Genomic DNA, 19,461 nt, shown 5'->3' on the forward strand with positions numbered 1-19,461 from the left:
GTCGCAGTGGTGGGTAGTATTTGGGGCTTTGGTGACAAAACGGATGTCACTGTGATAGACTACATCCAATTTGCTGAGTAGAGTTATGGAGGCTATTTTGTAAATGACATTGCCAAAGTCAAGCATCAGTAGGATGGTCAGTTTTACGAAGGTATGTTTGGCAGCATGAGTGAAGGATGCTTTGTTGCGAAATAGGAATCCGATTCTAGATTTAATTTTGGATTGGAGATGCTTATAGTGAGTCTGGAAGGAGAGTTTACAGTCTAACCAGACACCTAGGTGTTTGTAGTTGTCCACATATTCTAAGTCAGAACAGTCCAGAGTAGTGATGCTATACGGGTGGGTGGGTGCGGGCAGCGATCGGTTGAAGAGCATACATAATTGCATTTAAGAGCAGTTGGAGGCCACTGAAGGAGTGTTGTATGGCATTGAAGCTCGTCTAGAGGTTTGTTAATACAGTGTACAAAGAAGGGCCAGAAATATACAGAATGGTGTCGTCTGCGTCATGGTGGATCAGAGAATCAACAGCAGCAAGAGTGACATCATTAATGTATACAGAGAAAGAGTCGGCCCGAGAATTGAACCCTGTTGCACCCCCATAGAGACTGCAAGAGGTCCAGACAACAGTCTGTTCGATTTGACACGCTGAACTCTGTCTGAGAAGTAGTTGATGAACCAGGCGAAGCTGTAATTTGAGAAACCAAGGCTGCTGAGTCTGCCAATAAGAATGCGTTGACTGACAGAGTCAAAAGCCTTGTCCAGGTTGATGAAGACGGCTGCACAGTATTGTCTTTTATAGATGGCAGTTATGGAATCGTTTAGGACCATGAGTGTGGCTGAGGTGCACCCATGACCAGCTCGGAAATCAGTTTGCATAGTTGAGAAGGTACGGATTCGAAATGGTCGGTGATCTGTTTATTAACTTGGCTTAGAAAGGCAGGTTAGGACAGATATAGGTCTGTAACAGTTTGGGTCAGGAGTGTCTCCCCCTTTGATGAGCTTTCTAATCTTTAGGGATCTCAGACAATACAAAAGAGACAGGCTAGTAATAGGGGTTACAACAATTGCAGCAGATACTTTTAGAAAGAGAGGGTCCAGATTGTCTAGCCTAGCTGATTTGTAGGTGTCCAGATTTTGCAGCTCTTTAAGGAAAACATCAGCTATCTGCATTGGGGAGGCTTGGGCCAGTAGCTGTGGGGGGTACAGAGCTGTTGACCAGGGTAGGGGCAGCCAGGTGGAAAGCAAGGCCAGCCGTAGAAAAATGCTTGTTGAAATTCTCGATGATGATGACATTGTTTCCTAGCCTCTGTGCAGTGGGGAGCTGGGAGGAGGTGCTCTTATTCTCCATGGACTTTACAGTGTCCCAGAGTTTGTGCTACATTATGTACTGTACATTTTGGTTGGTCAGGATGATATCTATGAGGGTGCCCGTGTTTAAGGACTTTACAGCGTCCCAGAACTTTTTGGAGGTTGTGCTACAGGATGTAAATTTTGGTTGGTCGGAATGATATCTATGAGGGTGCTCGTGTTTACGGACTTTACAGTGTCCCAGAACATTTTGGAGTTCGTGCTACAGGATGCAAATTTCTGTTTGAAAAAGCTAGCCTTTGCTTCCTAACTGCCTGTGTATATTGGATCCTAACTTCCCTGAAAAGTTACATATCGCTGGGGCTATTTGACGCTAATGCAGTACCCCACAGGATGTTTTTGTGCTGGTCAAGGGCAGTCAAGTCTGGAGTTGAGCCCTTGGTAACCAAGGGCTATATCTGTTCTTAGTTTTACAACATTTTAATGGGGCATGCTTATTTAAGATGGTGAGAAAAGCACTTTTAAAGAATAACCAGGCATCTTCTACTGGCGGAATGAGGTCAATATCCTTCCAGGATACCTGGGCCAGTTGATTAGAAAGGCCTGCTCTCTGAAGTGTTTTAGGGAGCGTTTGACAGTAATGGTGGTTGCCGTTTGACCGCCGACCCATTACGGACGCAGGCAATGAGGCAGTGATCGCTGAGATCCTGGTTGAAGACAGCAGAGGTGTATTTAGAGGGCAGGTTGGTCAGGATTATATCTATGAGGGTGCCCATGTTTATGGATTTACAGTTAATTAGCCACTGCAAATGTCTTTGCTAGCAAGCATGACAGTGTCTCGAATACTGCAATACTCTCTCCAGTCTCCACTTTCCAAGCATATTAGTCACCGGTCTTAGACTGGTCTTGGTCTCTAACCAAAATGTTAACAATACACGTGCAGAGGTAAAATTAGGTGTGCAGGAATATTTTTCATACACTTCTACAATTTCAATTATTGGGTACCTACCATGGAAGATCATTTTCAGTACGTAACTGTTGAATTTGATTAACCCCCACTGAAAATTGCACAATTGTTTGGCTGGGAGAAAGTGTTTGTGAAGAGAGTTGAAAACTTAGCTCACCAGCCTTCCAAACAGGACAATTGCTGATGAAACTGAGGACTATTTTTGTCTGTAATAAAGCCTTTTTTGGTGGAAAAACTATTTCTGTCTGGGCCTGGCTCCACAGTGGAGGAGGCCCACCCATGGCTGCGCCCCCTACCTAGTCATGTCAAATCCATAGATTAGGGCCTAATGATTTTATTTAAATTGAATGATTTCCTTATATGAACTCAGTAAAATCAATGACATTTTTGCATGTTGCGTTTATATTTTTGTTCAGTATAATTTTGAAGGCTATAATGTGGTTATAATGTGTATCATGCCACTAAAGCAATGTTCCTTCTAGATGGAACTACTGTCAGTCTCAGTTGGATTCTAACCACCATAACTTTTCAGTAGAGCAGAGGGCCCTGTTCTATCCAAATTGTCATTATTTTCCAATGAAAGAATGTGCGTTTTGGATTTGTTTGATCAATAAAACACATTTTCTTTCTGTGGCAATTCAGATCAGGGAATTCCCAACATTACACTTTGAACATTGTACTAACTTATCTACTCTTCTTTCACTCAAGCCAATTCATCCTTCACTGCTGTTTACTCAATTCTGTTCCTGTTCGAACCCTCTTCATGTGCCTAACATTCGTATAATTTACAGATGTGTTTTTGTCCTTGGTTTATCAACTTTGGTAGGGGAGAGTGGGGTAATACAGTCAGCATCATCCGTTAAGGGAAATTAAAGTATTCTTTCTAACAAAGACATCTACATATATTTCAGGTTGTTGTGTATAATCAGAACTTAATCATAACATAAAAAAAGTGGTCTCTTGGCTCAACTTACCACGGGGATGGCTTAAATTGAGCTGCTGGACGGGGTAAGCCGCCAACACATTTCTGTATTGAATTAAATATTGCCACTGCCTTGTCCATCTTTATTTCCCAAACACAATTCAACACACTCAGAATCAAATGTTTTGTTTTATTTGTTTTAACCCTCCCGTCGTCCTCGTATTGTGTCTAGTCCCTGCGTCCTCCGGGTCACCCTGTCCCGTCCTGGCAAAAGGCCCAAGGTGCGCAAGTGTGACAGTATGCGTGTGAACAGCCATTGCAGATGTATATCTTACACCTGCAACATACCATGTGTGTCTTGGAGTCCTTCTTGGGTGGGCAGAGCTGACACCTCTTCCTCTTACTTGCCCCGGTGGCCGGGGCAACGAGCGGGGCAGCGGCCGTGCCAGCGGCGGGCTCCTCGCGCTGTTGATCACGAGCCGCCATAGCACTCTGTAGGACTTTGACAAGTGCTGACGCCGCTTCGGTGCGGGGGAGTTGCTGCCTTCTTTGGATCAGCAGCTTCACAAGTGCCTTTCCCAGCTAATCAAGGAACACCCTGCGCTTGTTCCGCTTGCGAGGCATCCAGTGATCTCTTGCCATATGACAAAGGCGTTGCAGGAGGACACATCGAGGATGTTGTGGAAGACAACCAGGGGCCAGCGGGCAGTCATCCGTCTGCAGCTGTAGGTGCCGACCACCTTGTCTAGGTTGTCCACGCCACCCTTGTTGCAGTTGTAGTCTAGGATGATGGCCGGCTTCCTGTCGCGCGATTGCTAATGTCGCCCTCTGTGTGCGGCGTGCTCAAAAGTAGCACGTTCTTGTTTTTCTTTGCCAGGTAGGACACTAGAGTGGTGGTGGGCGTGAAGCCAAACCTGGAGGACAGGACCTGTCTGCCCCTGGACTCGAGCAGCGCGGGCGGGAGCTCGGCCTTGTTCTTTCTCATCGTGCCCACCATGGTGAGGTTCCTCTCGAGGAGCCGCTGGCCCAGTTCGTAGGAGGTGAAGAAGTTGTCACAGGTGACGTTGCGTTGTCAGATCAAGGACGACGCGCGTCCCCTGGTTCTTCACGGGGCCTCCGCTGGCCGCCTTGCCGGTGTACACCGCGTAGCTGGTTTTGGTGTCTTAGGCCACCCACGACTTGGTGCCGTATTTCGCCGGCTTGCTGGGGATGTACTGACGGAAACGACAGCAGCCTTTTGCAAAGAGGAGAAGAGATTAGTCTCGTTACTGTCTCATTGGGGCCAACGGCCTTTTGTGTTACACACGCTGCTGGTGCTGCCACAGCCGCTGGTACCGCTGCTACAGCCACTACCTCTCTATTGACATACACACACGCACACACACACGCACATGCGCACGCACAGTACCTCTGAACGGGACCAGTTGCTCGTCCACCGTCACGTCAGGACCCGGGTTGTGGAGGGCCCGCAGCCGCGCCTCCCACAAGTCCCAGACCTCTCGTATGGCTGAGAGTTTGTCCGTGGCGAGTCTGGCGGGTCTCGACTGGCGGTCGTCGAATCGCAAAAGCCTTGAGTACCTGTGAAAGACCTTGAGCGGCATGGTGGCTCGGAACACGGTCCTGCAGCTCTCGGCGTCCCACAGGCTTGCCGCGGCCTCGCCTCGGGACCTGTAGACACCCACTAGGATCAGCAGCCCTACGTAGACACGCAGGTCCATGGCGTCCATGGGTCGCCAGCCATCGCCGTATTTTCTGGCCCCGTGCAGGTTCGTTTCCACAATTCCACAATCATCCTTTCTATCGCCGGTGTGACAAACAGGTGGAAGGAGGATGGGATGTCGTGGGCCTGGGTCGCGGCATAGGCTGTGGGGCCCGTAGTCTCGTCCGGCCCGGCGTGGCAGATCGCGAGGGCCCTGCGATTGTGGCCGCAGCTGTAGGCCACGGGGGACAATTCATTTTTGCCATTTTTCGACAGCAACGGCGTCTCCCTTTGGTCCGGGGACGAGGAGATGTCTTCCTCGTGTTGGCCCTCGTGCTCGTCCTCGGGGGCTTCCTCGGGCTCTTCCTCAATAGAGATGGAGAAGAAGCATCGTCGACCTCGCGGCGTTCGGGGTTGTATTCGTCTTCCTCTTCCTCTTACTCTTCATCCTTCTCCTGGGAATCTGAGTAGTCTTCTTGGTCCATGCTGGACAAGATCTGTTCTAGATCCTGCCCGGCCGTAAAACGAACGGCCATGGCCGCTCGGGTCCACTGATTGGGTCCACTGAGCGGCGGGGAAGAGCGCACTTGGCACGGGAGGGGCGCCGGTCACTTTGTGTGTGTGTGTGTGTGTGTGTGAGGGTGTGTGTGCCGCTGACAATATTAGTATCCTCTCTACGGCCAGCCGGCCGGCCCGTTTACGTGGGAGACCAAGACCTGAAAATGCATGAGGCTCGCTTGCACGCGTGTGTCTAGCCGTGTGCAGTTGACCCACCCCACCCGAGCCACAATAACACTTTGGCTGCTCTCTAGCACACAGCGGGGCTTGTCTGGACCTGTGTAGTGGCTGGATGGGTCTCTCTGACCCAGGAGTGCAGAGCACAGAGCGGGGAGCCAGGCACAACCTCGCCACACTCGCAGACTCTATACACTCAACGGCATACGCCTCGCCAGTGGCTGGCTGGGTCGCTCTGACCCACGAGCGCAGAGCACAGAGCGGGGAGCCACGCACAACCTCGCCACACTCGCAGACTCTCTACACTCAACGGCATATGCCTCGCCAGTGGATGGCTGGGTCGCTCTGACCCACGAGCACAGAGCGGGAGCCCTGAAAGCACAGGAACTGGGTCGCTCTGACCCGTGAGCACAGAGCACACAGCACAACTATAACACTTGGCTGCTCTCTAGCACACAGTGGGGCATGTCTGGACCTGTGTAGTAGCTGGCTGAGTCTCTCTGACCCAGGAGCGCAGAGCACAGAGCACAGAGCGGGGAGGCAGGCACAACCTCGCCACACTCGCAGACTCTCTACACTCAGCGGCATATGCCTCGCCAGTGGCTGGCAGGGTCGCTCTGACCCACGAGCACAGAGCACAGCTATAACACTTGGCTGCTCTCTATCACACAACGGGGCATGTCTGGACCTGTGTAGTGGCTGGCTGGGTCGCTCTGATCCACGAGCACAGAGCGGAGAGCTCAGAGCGGGGAGCCAGGCACAACCTCGCCACACTCGCAGACTCTATACACTCAACGGCATACGCCTCGCCAGTGGCTGGCTGGGTCACTCTGACCCAAGAGCACAGAGCGGAGAGCACAGAGCGGGGAGACACGCACAACCTCGCCGCACTCGCAGACTCTCTACACTCAACGGCATACGCCTCGCCAGTGGCTGGCTGGGTCGCTCTGACCCACGAGCACAGAGCGGACAGCACAGAGCGGAATCCCTGGAAACACAGGGCCTGGGTCGCTCTAACCCAAGAGCACAGAGCACAATAATAACACTTGGCTGCTCTCTAGCACACAGCGGAGCATGTCTGGACCTGCGTAGTGGCTGGCTAGGTCGCTCTGACCCACGAACACAGAGCACAGAGCGGGGAGCCCTCCACACACAGGACCTGGGTCACCCTGTCCCCAGGACCACGGGAGGATTTTAAGCATATTTTAACTCAGGCTTAACACCTAACAAAAAATGTGTACTTATTTTTTACACTTTTAACATTGGCCCTGTTGTTACCTCATATCGCAGCAATAATGCCTTGCATTATGCCTGGGAAGAACACACATATATTTGCTCAACTTGCCATTGGCTCAACCTTTGGCTCATCTTACCTCAGTCAATAATGTTATGTTAGCCCACACAGCTACAAGGATGCACTTTCATGCTAGGTTTAGGACCTCATATTGAAGCTTATAGAGACCCCAACTGATATATAGAACAACCTTAAAATGACCTACTGTACTTTGGTGTATATACAAGCATCACCAACAATATACATTCATTTGATTTGGTGAAAATCCATTTTTTGGACCTTGCTTAGCACTTTTACCATGTGGTTTCTTCAAAGACTCAATTAAATGATGACTTCTTCCTAAATATTTGGTCAAATGATACATTTTGTGTATGGTTTCCTAGAAACAAGGGTGGCTCAATTTACACCTTTGGCTAAACTTACCCCAATCTCCCCTAAGGTGGAAAAGTGTGAATCTCTGCTTTTGTTTGCTTTCTGCTAAATACTTTGAGTCTGACTGAGCCTGTCTGGAGTGCCAGCTGGGTGGGGTTTGCACTTTTGGGACTATTCCATTGGTTGGAATTAAACTTTGTTGTAGCATACAAAAACTTATATCAACCTAACCTTCGAAATCTAGTAGCCAACTTTTTCCACACTTCTAGATTTTAATCAAATCAATCTATTGCTGACATAGCTTACCCTACAAGTGGCCCCCATGGTGGTAACAAACCCATTTCTAGTAGTGGGGATTGGTTTTTCTCTCTTTCTGTTTTTGACCGAGTTAGTATATCCTTCGTATCAGGATGTGTGAATGAAACAACTCGCTTTATTTCCTTCATACATTGAGGTGGAGCCCAGGCTGTAGTGTTACTGAGTGCTTCTGTTGAACAGATGTGCACAGTGTGGCGCCTGTTTGATTCCTCTTTCTTTTAATGACTAAGGGGAATAAGGGAAGACTCTGGGAGGTCAGGCGCAGCGGGGAAAGGTGTCCTAAAGAGTAGGGCCTCAGTCCTCATCTCAGCAGGAGAGTGAGAGAGGTGAGTCGTCCAGTAGCCGTCAGTGATCCTGGCTAGCGTCTGACTGTGGACCCTGTCCTGAAGCCCCACTTCTCCTAGAACTAGCGACATATGGGTCAGCGGCCGGGCATCCAGGACAGCATGGTCATGTTTTCCCAGACAACCTGAAAAGCGGCGTCGCGAGCCCCTGGCAAGGTCTGAAAGCACGAGACAGTAAACAGCTGTTCTGCTCGGATGGTAGCTCTAGTTAATACCAGCAGACAGGGAAGCAGGAAAGGGGGAGATTTACAGCAATGCAGGGCCTGACTTGTTTTAATTTCCCACTGGTTTTTGGGGGAACTAGAAAGATGGGTCCCAATAGCTCCCATATTTCGGTGAAGTGCGTGATCTTTTTTTTTGTTGGCTCTAGCTTCTTCAGCTCTGGGTCCTGTAAAGCCGATAAGTGTGGGCCTGGAGGGCTCGAAAAGTGAACTTCTTTGTATACAACAACTGTATATCAGTGTATGCCAAAGGACATTCCACATTTCACTGTCGTAACTAGTACACAATTGACATAATGCAGTGCTCATGCCAATTATGCAGTAATAGGGAATTATCGTAATTATGTCGAAAGAAATCTTTCCTCCATAGGCTACTAAAATAGCAACACAAGGAGATAGTCAGATTTACCTCCCTCATTGTAATTAACAGTTCTTTTATCTTATTCATACAAGCCAATATCCGTCACATGTATTGTGCTTAACATACATTGCACCCACTTAAATGTTAATATGAAGTTGCAGACACTTGGCCTGGCAGGCTCAACAGTGGTTTAAAAGTCTGTTGACAGCATGTGCTGGTTTGCTAATGCAAAGTTTGCAGAAAACTTCTCAGCAATGAAAGAGTGATTTAAATTTAAGATCCAACATCTGTATGTGCACTTTTGTGTTTAGAGCCATAAACAGGCAACTAGCAATTTCATTGTTTATTGTGACTCAATTACGGTACTCCTTTATATTCCCACTCCTTAATTCGATAAACAACCGTGGCAGCCATGACACTTGGTTAGTATTAGTATACTATACTGCCACTATTGCTTCTTCTTCTGATGTTTGATCCTCATATGGAATATCTCTCAAAGAAGAAGCTTCCTTAGTTCACCACCCTATTTTTGACATTAGCCTGAGAACACAGCTCACTGAATCAAGATGTATTATGTTGTTGTTGAGCTCGAAATAGCCCCGCCACCATGCCTTGTCTTTTTTGTCAACTAATCCCTCCTGAGACTTGGACTTGTAGACCTGGCAGAATTACAGTGGAATACGTCATTAACTCTCCCAGTAAGAGCTGTTCGAGCTGGCAAGTGTCTGAGTTCAAATAAAGGAGAGAAAACCGTTTGAGTAAGCCCCAGAGGGAGCTTGGCCTTGGTTCAGGGTGCTTGCAGAGGGGGCTCGAGTGAGCAGACATCTCTCATGCTACTTTTTTAATAAGCAAAGACCCGGGGAGGAAAGGAGCACTCCATTTTGATCTCAATAATGATATTTTACACTGCACCTCGTTATAGAGATTTATGCAATCACCCCAAAAATCTCTCATGATAGAATCGTATACACATTTTGAATTTTGTAGTGTTTTATGTTGTCGAACGCTATTAGACAAAATCACGAAACAAAATTGGTAGACCAATCAGAGAGACTACCATTGGATAAATTAGGCAGAGGTGTCATATATTTTTTTTTATTTGTGTAACATTGAGTATAGAGTTCAATCACAAATCTTAGTGTGACTTTGGTCCTTGCAGTATTTTTGTGGTACAACATGGCTATTTTGCTTTGAGGTGCAATTTTTCCCCTGATTTCCCAGTTACTGTAGGTCTATTTACAACATGGATTGCTCCTTATACATTTAGCATAGGGGCAATAAATATGAGCTTTCTACCTTTTTTCCTCATCCAAATACATTTTGGCATTTCAATTGTACATTGATCCGAGGGGTGTATTTGTGTTATTGGGTGGACTAACATTTGTCACCAGGATTCACAGAAAGCAGGCATGATTCATTAACAACAGTCTTATGTTCATATACAGTATTTCTATCTTTTTTTCCTAGAGTTGTTTTGTGTGTTCCATCTGCTTGTTGAGCGCTCTGGGTTACACTGAGCTGTTTTAGTGGTAGTGTTCCAGTTAAAATATAATGTTGTTATAATGACTGATACTTACTTAACTACAGTAGGCAAGTCAGTTAAGAACAAATTCTTATTTACAATGACGGCCTACCCCAGCCAAACGGCGCTGGGCCAATTGTGCTCCATGTGGGACTCCCAATCACGGTCGATTGTGATACAGCCTGAAATCGAACCAGGGTCTGTAGTGATGACTCTAGCTCTGAGATGCAGTGCCTTAGACCGCTGCACCACTCAGGAGCCCATATGTTGGAGATGGATGAATGGATTCATACAAATATCATTTCCAGAAATGCCAGTTCAGCTTTCATGTGTGATTCTTATGGTTTCCTTTTTACTGATGTGATTACTCTTTGGGACATTAACTGCAGATAGATGGGGGGAGAGTTGGTCCATCCCTTGCCACTAGTCTGGATACTTTTTCTGGATTTAAGGCCTGTAGTGATAGTACATGAATACTGACACTAGAGGTCAGGTCTTGCCTAAAACAGCAGATAATCAGTGCCTCTTCATGAAACACATCTGTGTTTGACTTTGTCCATGTGTGAGAGCAAGGCGACATGGTTAAGAACCGTAGGAATTAATTACAGTGGATACGAAAAGTATTCAGACCCTGTGACTTTTTCAACATTTTGTTACACCCTTTTTCTAAAATGGATGATTTGTTTTTATTGATCAATCTACACACAATAAACAATAATGACAAAACAAAAACAGGTGTTTAGAAATTTTTGCTAGTGTATAGAAAATAAAAAACAGAATTTTTCACTTATTCAGACCCTTTGCTATGAGACTTGAAATTGATCTCATCCTTGAGATGTTTCAACAATTTGATTGGAGTCCACCTGTGTTAAATTCAATTGATTGGACATGACTTGGAAAGGCACACCTGTCCATATAAGGTCCCACAGTTGACAGTGCATGTCAGAGCAGAAACCAAGGCATGAGGCCAAAGAAATTATCCGTAGACTTCCGAGACAGGATTGTGTCGAGGCACAGATCTGGGGAAGGGTACCAAAAAATGTCTGCAGCATTGAAGGTCCCCAAAAACACAGTGGCTTCCATCATTCTTAAATGGTAGAAGTTTGTAATCACCAAGAGAGCTGGCCAGAGCTTCCCAGAGCTGGCCACCCGGCCAAACTGAGCAATCGGGGGGAAAGGGGCGGCAGCGTAGGGTAGTGGTTAGAGCATTGGACTAGTAACCGGAAGGTTGCAAGTTCAAACCCCCGAGCTGACAAGGTACAAATCTGTCGTTCTGTCCCTGAACAGGCAGTTAACCCACTGTTCCTAGGCCGTCATTGAAAATAAGAATTTGTTCTTAAATGACTTGCCTAGTTAAATAAAGGTAAAATAAAATAAAAGGGCCTTGGTCACGTAGAACCGGATGGTCACTCTCACAGAGCTCCAGAGTTCCTCTGAGGAGTAGGGAGAGCCGTCCAGAAGGACAACCATCTCTGCAGCACTCCACCAATCTGGCCTTTATGGTAGAGTGGACACTACATGACAGCCCTCTTGGAGTTTGCCAAAAGGCACCTGAAGACTCTCAGACCATGAGAAACAAGAAACCAGATCATCTTGATTCTCATGGTCTGAGAACTCCAAGCAGGCTGTCATGAGCCCCCCTCCACGATCCCACAGATAAAGAAGCTGGACGTGGAGGTTCTGGGATGGCATAGTTTCACGGTCTGTGGTTGTGAAGCTGGTTGGACGTACTGACGAATTCTCTGAAACAACATTTAAAGCGGATTAAGGTAGAGATTAAACTCTTTGGGCTGAATGCCAAACGGCATGTCTGGAGGAAACCTGGCACCATCCCTATGGTGGAGCATGGTGGTGGCAGCATCATGATTTGGGGATATTTTTTAGCGGACTCGGAGGCTAGAGGGAAAGATGAACAAAGCAAAGTACAGAGAGATCCTTGATGAACACCTGCTCCAGAGCGCTCAGGACTGCAGACTGGGGCGAAGGTTCACCTTCCAACAGGACAACGACCCTAAGCAAACAGCCAAAACAATGCAGGAGTGGCTTCTGGACAAGTCTCTGAATGTCCTTGAGTGGCCCAGGTAGAGCCCAGCTACATCTCTGGAAAGACCTGAAAATAGTTTTGCAGAAACTCCCCAAAAACATGAGTGCCAAGCTTGTAGCATCATACCCAAGAAGAATTAATCGCTATAATCGCTTACAAAGGTGATACAACAAAGAACTGAGTAAAGGGTCTGAATACTTATGTAAATGTGATATTTAAATCCTTAAAAAAATTGTTTGCGAATATGTCCAAAAACCTGTGTATAGATTGGTGAAGAAAAAAAACAAACCATTTAATACATTTTAGAATAAGGCTGTAACGTAACCAAATGTGGAAAAAGTCAAGGGATCTGAATACTTTCCGAATGCACTTTCCAATGTAGAAAACAAATATGTTTTTGCATTTTTAGAAAGAAAAGTTTAATTTTGTGGCAAAAGATACACCCATACAGGAGCGCAAAATGTGTTGCAACGGCATCATTTCGTGGTGTTTTATGAACCAGAAAAAGACGTCTTAAACCTCTCTCTAACAACCAAAATATATATTTCCCTGTTGTCTTGATCTCATTGTGAAAAATATCTCTTTACCTGGTTGTAGCAGAGACCAGTTGGTTGGAATCTGGTCATATGATGCCTTCTCAACTAGAAAACCCATTTGCAACCAGAAAATGACGCTATGTGCCAAATTGTGTCTGCTGTGTATTTATTGCGGCATAAGAGGGAGCATGTGTTTAAATATCCAATAATTATGGTATTGAAGTTCAATTAAATAAGGTCCTGTGCCTGTGTGCACAAAATAAGGCATATCTGCGAAGAAAAAGATATTAGGTTTATCAGATAATTAATATGTGGGTTTTCCATCTGTTTTCCATCTGTTTTCATGTAATTTGATGTCTGTAACAGTTAGAATTAGAAGTTATATGTTTTACTCGCTGCAAGTAGGTCTACTGTGGGACAGACCATTTCCATGTTTGCCATAATTATAAAAAACATTTAAACCCCTTCACCGTTTTGCCTACGTACAGGGATAGAATAATAAAATAAGGAACATTTATGTCAAGGTGGTGTGTTTGTGTCTGGGAATAGGCCTGATGGTTGTCATTATCTATGTTTAAAACGTACATTCTATGGATCTGTTTCGATGTGTGTGTTTTCAAATGCTTCTGTGAATGCCTTATATGCATATATTGCCGGTTTGAGAATTGAATTGAACTTTAGTCTTGTCTCTGAATGTCAGTGCTTATATACAGGTTTAGTTTATGTCCCTGCACATCTGTTTTAGGTAGGATGAAGAATGTAAATTCACTGGGTTAGGTCTCATTGTGTGAACGGGATAATAATTAAGGCCAGAGGATGGATCTTTGGCCGTTGTAGCAGCAGTCCTTATGTGTACACTCTACCCACAATGTAATTCTTCCATGGGTCTGGAATGAAATTGTGGCTTTGGTTTGGATTATGGTTGAGCTGTGTTTTATGTGCGTGCGGCCAGCCCCGGTCCTCACATGAGGGAATGAGGCCTGCTTAACAGGGTATCCAGTTTTAGGATCAAGGAGACGGGTTCTTGCCCTCTCCTCATGTTTTTAACTCTTTGCCCGTAGCTGTGTGTATTATTGACTAGTGACGTTTGAGGATGAGGAGGCATTAAACTGGTTTCACAGATGTGGGAGAATTCAGAAGGAGCCCCTCATAGGAAATTGTTTCTGTAGCCTTGTTGTTGGTCTGGTGCTCTGCCTCTGCAACAGTTAACAATACGATGTGAAAGTGATGACCCTTTCTGCTTTACTTTCGCATCCACATCCATAAAGTTTTGAATGTGCTTCAAGATTATATCGTCAAATCATCATTTGAGTTTTGATTTGCACCTTACACCAGAACATTCCCATATGTTGTTATATTGTAAGTGGCAAGCTGTGGCACACACATGGTCCTGGACAAACCTTGTATGTACAGTAAATTGCAGTTATTTTCTATTAATTTCAATATGTTTCATGACTATAGGGCCAATCAAAGTAATTTAAGTCTTAAATGAAGAAGTTTTTCATATCGTTACCGTCCTGAAAAAACGTTTAAACGATTGTGCCTCATCCTTTGCCAGAGACTGAGATTGCCTTTGTGGTTTCTTCTCAGACTGTTTTTGGGTCACTCAAAGACGACCTGGACCCAAAGCGAGCAGGATGATCTTCCCAAGCCATGTGGCCTTCTTGGCCCAGCTCAGTTCCAAACCTCCATACCTTATTGGATAGTGCTATCAGGGATCCTTCGGACCTCCCTACCCTAACCTTAACCCATATCCTTACCCTAACCTTAACCCTTACCTTAATCATTTAAAATTAACGTAAAAGTTGGTACGTCATAAGGATCCCAGATAGCAAGGACCATACATTATTGTTTAGATACTGTTACCATATCTAGTCACAGCTGCCAAAGTATGCAGTGCCAAATGACCAGACAACCAGACTTACTTAAAGGGATTGTTAACTTTTTTGAAGTTTCAGCTTTTGACTTAGATAGGGCTGTTGACGTTTCATCTAAACAGTTTTTAGGTTTGCTAGCTAGTTACTTACAGTGGTTCTTCCTTTAAAAGTTGCCTCATACAGCAGCACAGCTTGCGGGATGCTACGGAATGGTATGGCACGTTGGAGTGCACGACATCACTGTATTTACTGTCAGCCATTGTTGACAATAATGTTAGTTCGACCACCAGAGGGCATCTTTGAGAAGCTAAGTTATTGAAATGACATGGAGCTGTAAAAAGGAAAGGGGGGATACGTGGTCAGTTGTACAACGGAATGCATTCAACTGAAATGTTTCATCCGCATTTACCCCAAGCCCTCTGAATCAGAGAGGTGCGGGGGGCTGCCATAATCTACATCCATGTCGGCCTAAGAATCTGTTTACTGTAGCTGTTTTAGTGTAATTTACTTACTGGCAGAAAGGCCTACTTCAATATACAGTATATCAATCAATCATTCATTAATTTGTGCATGTTATCACACAGCATACAAGTCATCCATGTCTTTAAATACAGTCAAGCATTTTGATTATAAAACAAAATAACAAAGGGAGCCTTGAATAATTAAACAATTAATAAACTGCAACATGTCGGCTAAAGCGATTGAATTCCCGAATGCATTTGACTGTTTTTAAAATTGTCTGTACTAAAGACTTTAAAACAGACTATATGGGATTGATTATAATTTGTTTGTAATTCATTATTGTATTTGTTGTGCTGCCTATACTGTTATAAATGTAGCTTAATTTAACTGATTTATTTTATGGTATTTCTATTCCAAGAAAAACACAAATGCATTTTACAGTAGCCTATGTAGGCCTCATGGTTTCCGTTAGTAAAATATGGCACTGTACAATGTTGGAGTAGGCCGAGGCTACTAAGCGACTGCGAGTGAAGAGCAAAATAATCCTAACATTTCCACACCCTAATTGTAGGTGTTACGGATATAGGTATCCTGTGAGTGTATCCTGTGTGTGTTTTTCTTTTCTATCCTTCTCCCCTCACAGGTGGCAATCATCATTCCCCAATCAGTCGCTATTCAGAAGACACCTGCTCCTTTGCTCTTACCTTATCACACCCTTTCCCTTGGTTTAAAAACCCAATCAGTTGTTTTCTCTGGAGCTCGAGATCTCTCTCTCACTATCTCTCGCTCTCTTTTGGATTGAGCTCTCTTTTTGGTGTTTGTTCATACCTGTCACATTTGTCTGGAATCCTGTGAGCATTGTTTTGGTTATGGTGTTTGACTGTTTGTTTGATGGTGGGAAAAGGGGGTACCAAGACAAGTTGCCCATGGGCATACATTACCTGTAGGTATACTTTGTCTAAATACCCAATACCCTAGTTAGAACTGGGCGGACCACCCTCTGTATTTGTGGTTAGTTAGTTAGCTGTATTGAAGTAGGCTAGTCTAGCTTAGGGGTGTTTTTGGATATTTGTTTATTTCCTTAGGTCCAGCTCAGCCCCCTTTCCTGCCCCCTTTGCCTTGTGTTTAGAAGTAAATCATGAGTGTTTGACGGTAATTTAGTTGTCTGTGGTTTTTTGTTCCGACTGTTACTTTTTCACTATTATACTTTGCATGAGTTATGTTACGGGTCTCGTTACCATCCCCCCTAGACTGCCGGGCCAAAGGGATTTGTAACAGTAGGCTAACCAATACCCAACCTGAGATTCAATGAAAATAAAAATCTGATTGATTTATCTTGACCAGTCCTCATGCTTGTCTCACAGCAGTGCAAAACGGTGCTGAAATAGTTGACCACGTGCGGGTGGGCAATTGCTTAAAAACGTATTATAACAATTGGATGACTTTGGGTGTTTCAGTAAGCAAAAATGTGCATTCAATTGCATTAGCCTACTTTATTCCTATATTTCTGTCATTCAGTGATATTTATTCCCACAGTAATTTGTTATTGATCCATCCAGATGTGGTTAGACAACAGTGCATGTTGGTTGGCTATGCAAAGAGATGGGTGAACTGTCATGCCTCGCAATACCCTAAACTCGGCAAGAGTCTATTGTCCTGCTGATAGCCCATCAAGGGTGGATGGCTTATTTGGTATTCCAATTCATTGGAAAGGCTGCTAACCATTTACACTTGGCCGACAGCAGTGTTGAGTATTTACAGTGCACTTTCACTCCATTCTCTGCCTGACTCTCAATGTAACCAGATTATTCTTTCTATTGTTGTTATCTGTTCGGTAACAATCCACAAGATAATGTATTACATATCAACGTTTATTTGTCACGTGCGCCGACTACAACAGGTGTAGACCTTACAGTGAAATGCTTACCAGATAATCTTGATTCTCATGGTCTGAGAACTCCAAGCAGGCTGTCATGAGCCCCACTCAGAAAATCCTGCAGGTTAAGAAGCCGGATGTGGAGGTTCTGGGATGGCGTAGTTACACGTGGTCTGTGGTTGTGAGGCTGGTTGGACGTAGTGCCAAATTATCTTAAACAACATTTAAAGCGGATTAAGGTAAAGAAATGAACATTAAATTCTCTGGCAACATCTCTGTTAAGAAACAAGATTCTCTAGTCTGATGAAACCGAGATTAAACTCTTTGGGCTGAATGCCAAACGGCATGTCTGGACCAAGGAAATTAAGGTCACAGTTATGAAAGCTTTGGACACTAGAGGCCTTTCACCTGACTCTGAAAACCACCAAAAGAAAGATGCCCAGGGTCCTGCTCATCTGCGTGAACGTGCCTTAGGCATGCTGCCAGGAGGCATAAGAACTGCAGATGTGGCCAGGGCAATAAATTGCAATGTCCGTACTGTGAGACGCCTAAGACGGTGCTACAGCGAGACAGGACGGACAGCTGATCGTCCTCGCAGTGGCAGACCACATGTAACAACTGCACAGGATCAGAACCTCACACCTGCGAGACTGGTACAGGATGGCAACAACTGCCCGAGTTACACCAGGAACGCACAATCTCCCCATCAGTGCTCGGACTGTCCACAATAGGCTGAGAGAGGCTGTACTGAGGGCTTGTAGGCCTGTTGTAAGGCAGGTCCTCACCAGACCTCGCCGGCAACTACATTGCCTATGGGCACAAACCCACCGTTGCTGGACAAGACAGGACTGGCAAAAGTGCTCTCACTGACGAGTCACGGTTTTGTCTAAACAGGGGTGATGGTCGATTTGCATTTTTTCGTCGAAGGAATGAGCATTACACCGAGGCCTGAACTCTGGAGCGGGATAGATTTGGAGGTGGAGGGTCCGTCATGGTCTGGGGCGGTGTTCCATCATCGGACTGAGCTTGTTGTCATTGCAGGAAATCTCAACGCTGTGCGATTTAGGGAAGACATCCCCCTCCCTCATGTGGTACCCTTCCTGCAGGCTCATCCTGACATGACCCTCCAGCATGACAATGCCACCAGCCATACTGCTCGTTCTGTGTGTGATTTCCTGCAAGACAGAAATGTCAGTGTTCTGCCATGGCCAGCGACGAGCCTGGATCTCAATCCCATTGAGCACGTCTGGGACCTGTTGGATCGGAGTGTGAGTTCTAGGGCCATTCCCCCCAGAAATGTCCTGGAACTTGCAGGTGCCTAGGTGGAAGAGTGGGGTAACATCTCACAGCAAGAACTGGGAAATCTGGTGCAGTCCATGAGGAGGAGATGCACTGTAGTACTTAATGCACCTGGTGGCCACACCAGATACTGACTGTTACTTTTGATTTTGACCCCCCTTTGTTCAGGGACACATTATTCCATTTATGTTAGTCACATGTCTGTGGAACTTGTTCAGTTTATGTCTCAGTTGTTGAATCTTGTTATGTTCATACAAATACTTACACATGTTAAGTTTGCTGAAAATAATCGCAGTTGACAGTTTTTATTTAATTTCACCTTTATTTAACCAGTTAGGCAAGTTGAGAACAAGTTCTCATTTACAATTGCGACCTGGCCAAGATAAAGCAAAGCAGTTCGACACATACAACGACACAGAGTTACACATGGAGTAAAACAAACATACAGTCAATAATACAGTATAAACAAGTCTATATACGACGTGAGCAAATGAGGTGAGATAAGGAGGAGGTAAAGGCAAAAAAAAGGCCATGGTGGCAAAGTAAACACAATACAGCAAGTAAAACACTGGAATGGTAGATTTGCAATGGAAGAATGTGCAAAGTAGAAATAAAAATAATGGGGTGCAAAGGAGCAAAATAAATAAATTAATGAAATACAGTAGGGAAAGAGGTAGTTGTTTGGGCTAAATTATAGGTGGGCTATGTACAGGTGCAGTAATCTGTGAGCTGCTCTGACAGTTGGTGCTTAAAGCTAGTGAGGGAGATAAGTGTTTCCAGTTTCAGAGATTTTTGTAGTTCGTTCCAGTCATTGGCAGCAGAGAACTGGAAGGAGAGGCGGCCAAAGAAAGAATTGGTTTTGGGGGTGACTAGAGAGATATACCTGCTGGAGCGTGTGCTACAGGTGGGAGATGCTATGGTGACCAGCGAGCTGAGATAAGTGGCGACTTAGTGAGAGGACGTTTCTTTTTTTGCTGAGTTTACATTTATCTAAACTATTCCAATCAGTTACTTACATTTTTTTCACCCATTACTGATATGGTTGTTCTAGTTTTATTGGGTTAGGAAGTCTCTCAATGTTACTTAACTGCATGGTTTCCAGAGCCATATCATCGTGTGACTCCTAGTTTACTTCAATATGATGATGATTATTATATCAATATTTGCACATAAAGGTGTTTCCATCTCGCATAATTAATTTTACCAAATTAATCTCACAATGTACCAAAAAGATCTCACAATGTTGAACTAACAAATTATCTGTCAGCATTAATAAAATTGTACCAAAAATAATTTCCTTCAAT

General features: G+C 45.0%; 1 pseudogene; it reads right to left on the bottom strand.

The window, feature by feature from the left end:
* Nucleotides 1-3,446: 3,446 nt before the first annotated feature.
* LOC149979552 (uncharacterized) lies at nucleotides 3,447-6,914 on the bottom strand (annotated as a pseudogene).
* Between the last annotated feature and the right edge of the window lie 12,547 nt (nucleotides 6,915-19,461).

This window comes from Oncorhynchus mykiss, chromosome 11, assembly GCF_057628025.1.
Source record: "Oncorhynchus mykiss isolate SJ-2025 chromosome 11, ASM5762802v1, whole genome shotgun sequence".
Classification (NCBI taxonomy): Eukaryota; Metazoa; Chordata; class Actinopteri; order Salmoniformes; family Salmonidae; genus Oncorhynchus; species Oncorhynchus mykiss.